General features: G+C 40.3%; 1 long non-coding RNA gene across 2 annotated transcripts; it reads right to left on the bottom strand.

Annotated features, from left to right (window-relative positions):
• Positions 1-370: 370 nt before the first annotated feature.
• On the bottom strand, positions 371-6,972 carry LOC141277314 (uncharacterized). 2 transcript variants are annotated; one of them, XR_012328470.1, is made up of 3 exons: positions 4,941-6,972; positions 3,752-3,978; positions 371-1,678 (listed from the first exon to the last, which is right to left on the bottom strand). It is a non-coding gene; the product is annotated as an uncharacterized lncRNA (long non-coding RNA). The 2 variants fall into 2 exon arrangements; XR_012328471.1 differs by having other exon boundaries at positions 371-3,978; positions 4,941-5,009; positions 5,147-6,972.
• Positions 6,973-7,656: the final 684 nt, after the last annotated feature.

Raw genomic sequence — 7,656 nt, 5'->3', positions numbered from 1 at the left:
AAAAATCAGGGCTAAACCAAATTAAAGATGAAATGGAAACTATTTTTAAATGTTTCACATCTAAATTTATTTATTTATTTTTGGCTGTGTTGGGTCTTCGTTTCTGTGCAGGGGCTTTCTCTAGTTGCGGCAAGTGGGGGCCGCTCTTCATCACGGTGCGCGGGCCTCTCACTATCGCGGCCTCTCTTGTTGTGGAGCACAGGCTCCAGACGCGCAGGCTCAGTAATTGTGGCTCACGGGCCCAGTTGCTCCGCGGCATGTGGGATCTTCCCAGACCAGGGCTCGAACCCATGTCCCCTGCATTGGCAGGCAGATTCTCAACCACTGCGCCACCAGGGAAGCCCTAAATGTTTCACATCTAAATTGAGAGAATCGATAATGTGAAATACAAAATAATAGCTTTCTGTTCTGGAGTTTTTATATATGTTACATATAAATCTAATGGGTTTTGAGCAAAAATTGTTCTTAGCAAAAAGCATAAGTGGGTTAAAATTCTAGAAGGCAATATTAATTTTTTGCCTTTCTCTCCTTTAGAACTTCTGACTTGAAATGTCCTGCTTAAAACATATATAACATTATATGTGATCTGTGAGCAGTGTGGCTTAAATGTGATATATACCAACCCTAGTTTTGAAATTACTGCACAAATTCATACTAACAGAGGAACTGTTATCTGTGCTTTTAAACCACATCAAATACAGGCTTCCCTAAGTTGTTGAGAAAAAGCATTTATTCATCAGTTCAGTTCAGAGTAGTCAAAAGTCCTGATAATAATATGGTTTCAAAGAATAAACACAGTATTCTTTCTCTCTCTCTCATTCAATCTCTTTTTCTTTCATTCAAAAAAAACACTAACTCATTTTGTGCCTTTGCTCATTCCTATGGCTATAAAGACAGACAAATAAGCATGTAATATGCAATAATAAACATATAAACAAATAAGGATATAATATGCATGTGCGATGTGGTTAGGCCCACACAGGATACTACAGAAGCCTGGAGGAGAGGCGCCTGAACTAGGGCGAGACAGAGGAAGGAAGGCAGAGAAGGTTTCCCTGGAGCAGGGGACATCTGAGCATGTAGTAGTCCTTGGAATTAATATAGAGGGTTCCTTATCCTTAGTGATCAAATATACATTTTTTTTTTTTTTTTTTTTTTTTTGCGGTACGCGGGCCTCTCACTGCTGTGGCCCCTCCCGTTGTGGAGCACAGGCTCCGGACGCACAGGCTCAGCGGCCATGGCTCACGGGCCTAGCCGCTCTGCGGCATGTGGGATCTTCCTGGACCGAGGCACGAACCCATGTCCCCTGCATCGGCAGGCGGACTCTCAACCACTGCGCCACCAGGGAAGCCCCAAATATACATTTTTAAAAGATTTTTGGATTTCAGTATTTTATACCTAAATGTTTAGATCTGGTTTCATATAGAAAACATCCAGTCTTATAAAAGCAAAGTAGAAAATTCTCTTTTGGTTTGAACATAGAAGCTCTCAAGAGGGAGGACATGCTACTCCAGTCTTTCCCAGACCTTTCCCTGTGAAGCCTGCCTCTCTGTCTTGGTTCACTCATGTTGTTTCCCTCCCTTCATCTGACCACATCTGCTCCCAGCAACGTGACTCTTCTGCTGAGGACCAAATAAACAAGTCTCTCATTCCTCTGTCATGCAACACCAAGTCTTGTCTAAGGAAAATTAAAAATGAATTAATTTCATTACATAGAAAAGCTATAAATGTAATAATATATCCTACTATAATAATATATAAATATTAGGTGAATGGTATCTAATATTAATACATACATATACAAATACTGTGCAACTATTTTATAAATAATATATAATATCCAATTATTATAGATGCAATATGAACATAAATAACATAAATATAAAAATGTAAATTATATAAAGGCGGAGGCAGTCTAAAAATCATCTCTTAAAATCTAAATTTCTTCACATGGCATTCCAGGATCCTCATAATCTGGACTCCAACTTTCTCCCCAGTCTTATCCTTTGCTATTTCCCTATCTTTTGTGGTCCAGTGGTGTCTAATTACTGCCAGCGTCCTAGATAGGTTAGTGCTTGCTCTCACTTCCATACCTTGGAACACATGGGTCCCCTTGCTGAGGGATGGAATACCCCCTTACCCCACACCTCCTCTCCAGTTGCCATCTCCTCTGTGAAGCCATCCTTAACGCCCCAGGCTGGGAAGACACCCCACCTCTGATCACTCAAAATACTTGGGCACACACCCAAACTTTCCTGAATCTAAGACTCAACTACGGTGCTTGTTAAAAAGCATAATCTAGGACCTCAGAATTTCTATGGGAGAAGGCTGATAATCTGTATTATCAAGTCACCCAGGGGATTCCTTCAGAAAAGTCTTGGAAACATTGCTCTGTATTATAGCACTTATATTATTAATACCATTATTTGAATTATCTGTCTTTCAATAGCCTGCAAACTGCATTTGTTCATTATCATATTCCCAGTCACAATATAGGGTCCAACTCATGGAAAGAAGCAAAATGTGAATGAATAAAACATCTAATGTCGGTGGGGGAGGCATAAATTAGAAGTTTGGGATTGACATACACACTACTATATATAAAACAGATAACCAGGGCTTCCCTGGTGGCACAGTGGTTGAGAGTCCGCCTGCCAATGCAGGGGACACGGGTTCGTGCCCCGGTCTGGGAAGATCCCACATGCCGTGGAGCGGCTGGGCCCGTGAGCCATGGCCGCTGAGCCTGCGCGTTGGGAGCCTGTGCTCCGCAACGGGAGAGGCCACAACAGTGAGAGGCCCGCGTACTGCAAAAAAAAAACAAAAACAAAAACAGATAACCAACAAGGACCTACTGTATAGCACAGGGAACTCTACTCATTATCTTGTAATAACCTATAATAGAAAAAATCTGAAAAAGAACATATACATATATGTACAAAAATTATGTGTATATATATACAGATATAACTGAAGCACTTCGCTGTACACCTGAAACTAACACAACACTGTAAATCAACTATACTCCAATAAAAAATTCTTTTAATCTAATGTACATGTTTCTTTTCATCAGAGCCCTGGAAACAGTGGGAAAGCACTTTTCTGAGCTCTGCATCCTCTTGTTCCTTGATAACTACACTCTAGCCTTTGTTAAATTGCTCTTAACTGTGTTTGTTTTTCCTTCTTAGCACCTCAGCTAGTCACTTATTTCCCACTAACCAGATGCTGCACATCACAAAGGTCTTACTGATACTGGGATTAAGCCTCAGTTTTCCTTGTATGAAGTGAGAAGGTTAATAGTGCCGATCTCATAACGTTTTCCTGTGAGAAGTAAATGAATACTATATGTAAAACAGCTAACACAATGTCTAATATTAGGAAGTGTTAAATAAATGAGGTAATAATAATGGCAAAGACCAGTGAGATTTAGTAACTTGGGAGATGTTATTGCCCTTATGAAGCCCAAGTACAAAAATGGAATCCACAATGTGATGCTTTGAGCCATTTCCATGAAGGGAACACTAAGTCTTAAAAATCTTTTTTCTTATTGCCACATTTTGACATCCTTTCTGAGTCAGTCTCTCTTCCCCTATCACTAATAACCCACATTTCACAGCAAAAGGTAGTATTATCAAGAGAGGTAGAAGACTTGGCATGCTAATACAAACTCTGTCCCCATTTGGAAGTTTACCCTTGGAGGTTTTCTCTAAATAATTTGTCTTTCAAGTTCTTAGCATCTTGTAATGGCTATTACCTGTCCATGAGCACTAATTTCCAAAGAACCAGAACTTCAGTCATCGCCGCCCCAAGATGTCCAGTATCACTACATCAATACCAAAATGTCATCCATTCTGGGCATCTACTAAGGGTACGGTGTTTGCCAAATATTCTGGGTCCAAAGGGACTTCAGGTTATCACCTGTTGACTTGTTTAACAGACAAGGAAATGCAAAATGACAGAAGGCTATGTTGTTGCCTAATCCTGGACAAGAAGGGAAAAGAAATATTAACCCAAGAGATTTGGCTGCTTGCCCAGGCTGCTTAAGTGATAATCCAGAACTTAACTCGACTTGTTATCCCACCTCTTCACTCAGCACATTTTTCCCCTGCTAAAGGCCAATCTCTTTTAAAATATAATCTTTACTTATTTTAAACCTACAAGATCCTTTAAGAACTTCCTAGTTAACCTTTTAAGGTTAACGCTTAGATCACAATGAATTTGCAGTTTTTCCAAGCCTTGGCTTCTGCTCTAGCCAACTCTGTGCCTTCTTTAAGATTCAGATCTGGGCAATCTAGGGAGAGGTGTAGGTCTAGAGGAAGTGGCCTTACCAAAGTCTACCTATCTTAGATCTATAGTATAATGGTACTTGAACTATAGAATCTACAAGACAAAAATACAAAAAATAAAAAGCATCAAAGCTATTACATTTCAGTGTTAAACAACCATAATAGCAAGACTAATCTCAATGTATTATGGCCCTTATCTCATCCTGAGACACACGCAAATGCTTTTTGTTGGAAATGCAACCTACTAGCCACATTTCCTTTTTTCAGATTCCTCAAATAAATGAAACTTCCCATGTCAAACCACTTATTTATCTAAAATAAATTTGCATGTCACTGTGTTCTGGTCCATGTGACCCCTTCAGATTTACAAAGCATTAATTGAGTACTTACGGGACATTTTGGGGGGTACATTCTCAAACATATTATTATCACTCTCCTTTTACCAATAAGCAAATAGAAGCTTAGTGAGGTTAAATCCCTTGCCAAATTTTCAACATAATTCAAAACCTAATGCTATACCATTACTTCCTCTGTCGAAATATAGAATACAAGCTACCTACGTACAAAGGAATAGAGAAATAAAATGCACGTTTTTCTTGTTTTTCACATTTTTCCATTCAAGAGATACTTTTTGAGAAATATTTGTTGACCACTTACCATATACCAGGCACTATTAGGCACTAGGAATGTCGTAGTGAACAAAACAAAATGTTGCAGAGGTTACATCTAAATGGGAGGAGATAAAAAATAAACAAATGTCAATTGATAGTATGCAAGACTGCGGTAAGTGCTGAAAGCTCCACATTGCTCAATCCAGTAATAAATTTCCGGCCCTCATTTTCCTTGTCCACAGTAATCAGTACCTTTTGTACCTTCCTACAGCTGATCACTTCCTCCTTAACCCATTTTCTTCCGGGTATACAAAAGCAGCTGCTGCAATAGCCGTTCCTTCTCAGTCTTCATTACTGGTTCCTCCTCAACTCTCTGAGCTCTGAACACGGGAATGTCCCACGACTCAGCCCTCATATCTCTTCTCTGTTTCATTCTCTACTCATGTTCTTCTCTACTCATGTTTCATTCAGTTTCACAGCTTTAAATACCATCTATGCACTGGGACCTCCCTGGCAGTCTGGTGGTTAAGACTCCACGCTTCCACTGCAGGGGTCACGGGTTCAATCCCTGTTGGGGGAAATGAGATCCTGCAAGGCAGGCGGCACGGCCAAAAAAATATATGTATATATACCATGTATGACTGATGACTCCCAAATGTCTATCTCTATTCTATGCCTCTACCCTGAATGTCTCGGCAGCAGACCTTGGGTATCTCAGGCATCTCAGACTTAATAAAAAAAAGGACTGCAATTTTATCCCGAACTTCCAGTTGCTCAGGCCACAAACGTTAGAGTCATTCTTGACTCATCTCTTTTTTTCCATCCTCACATCCAATTCATGAACAAATCCCATCTGTTCTATGTTCAGAATATACCCCACGTCTGTCCACTTCTCCATGTCCCCTGCACTACCTACCCCTCCCTAAACCACTATCATCTCTAATCTGGATTACTGCAATCTCCTACCGGGATTCCATTCTTCTGCCCTTGCCCCCTCCATTCAACACCCAAATTAATTCTTTGAAAATATGTTAGCCCATGTCATTCCTTTTCTTAAAACCCTCCAATGGATTCCCATCACACATGACGTAAAACCACAAAGCTCCAACGGCTGGTGAGGGCTTGATAGTTTGAACCTGATGCTTTTCTCACTTCATCTTCTACCCACACCTCCTTGCTCACCACACTCCCAACACTGGCCTCATTGCTCTGCAAGCAAACTTCCTCCTTGGGACCTTTGAACTTGCCGTTTCCTCTTTCTGGAAGCCTCCTACTGCTTCTCTCGTGGCTCTCTCCTTCAACGTATCTTAGGTCTCTGCTCGAAGTTACCATATCAGTGAAGCTGTCCTTGAGTCCCCTATAACATGTCCTTTCCTTTACAGGGCTTCATTTTTCCCACACAAAGCTTATCACTAATCGACATATGTCTATATATTTACCTTTCTCTTCTTCTTCAGTTCTTCCCACAAGAATGTGAGTTCCAGGCCAACAGACAGTTGCCTGTTTTGTTCACTGCTACATTCCTGTACTGGAACAATGTCTGAAATGCTGAAAATATTCAATATTGACTGACTAAATGAATGACTATCAGAAGTTAGTTATTTCCAAGTGATAGAAAACCCAGCTTCAATGATCTAAAAGAAGCAAAATGTACGTATTGGCTTATGTAACTAAAAAAGTCCAGGAATATGCTGACTTCAGGCGTATCTGGAGTCAGGGGCTTCAGTGATGTTATCAGGACCACAGGTCTCTTGATGTCTCTGCTTTTTCTCCCTCTGTGCTGGCTTTATTCTCAGGCACACTTTCATTTCATGGTAGGAAAATGGTGACAAGCAGTGGCAGGTTAATGTCCTTAGAGCTCCAAGCAGAAGAAAAGAACACTTCTCATTCCCTTTGTAGCTTATAAAGAGGCCCTTATTCCACCAAGGGGGGAGCAGAAAAAGCTGAAGACCAAACTACAGATGTAATCATTAGAGTTGAAGAGCTTTCTTTTTTTCTTTTGAATTTTATTTAATTTATTTTTTTATACAGCAGGTTCTTATTACTCATCACTTTTATACACATCAGTGTATACATGTCAATCCCAGTTGCCCAATTCATCCCACCCCCCCCACCCCCCCGCCGCTTTCCCCCCTTGGTGTCCATACGTTTGTTCTCTACAACTCTGCCTCAATTTCTGCCCTGTAAACCGGTTAATCTGTACCGTTTTTCTAGGTTCCACATATATGTGTTAATAAGCAATATTTGTTTTTCTCTTTCTGACTTCCTTCGCTCTGTATGACCATCTCTAGATTCATCCACGTCTCTACAAATGACCCAGTTTCATTCCTTTTTATGGCTGATTAATATTCCATTGTCTATATGTACCACATCTTCTTTATCTATTCATCTGTCGATGGACACTTAGGTTTCTTCCATGACCTGGGTATTGTAAATAGTGCTGCAATGTACATTGGGGTGCATGTGTCTTTTTGAATTATGGTTTTCTCTGGGTATATGCCCAGTAGTGGGATTGCTGGGTCATATGGTAGTTCTATTTTTAGTTTTTTAAGGAACCTCCATACTGTTCTCCATAGTGGCTGTATCAATTTACATTCCCACCAACAGTGCAAGAGGGTTCCCTTTTCTTCACACCCTCTCCAGCATTTGTTTGTAGATTTTCTGATGATGCCCATTCTAACTGGTGTGAGGTGATACCTCATTGTAGTTTTGATTTGCATTTCTCTAATAATCAGTGATGTTGAGCAGCTTTTCATGTGCTT

The sequence above is a fragment of the Tursiops truncatus genome, chromosome 20 (assembly GCF_011762595.2).
Source record: "Tursiops truncatus isolate mTurTru1 chromosome 20, mTurTru1.mat.Y, whole genome shotgun sequence".
Lineage (NCBI taxonomy): Eukaryota > Metazoa > Chordata > Mammalia > Artiodactyla > Delphinidae > Tursiops > Tursiops truncatus.
Note: the sequence above shows the minus strand (reverse complement) of the source record. Positions and strands in the feature narration are given on the sequence as shown.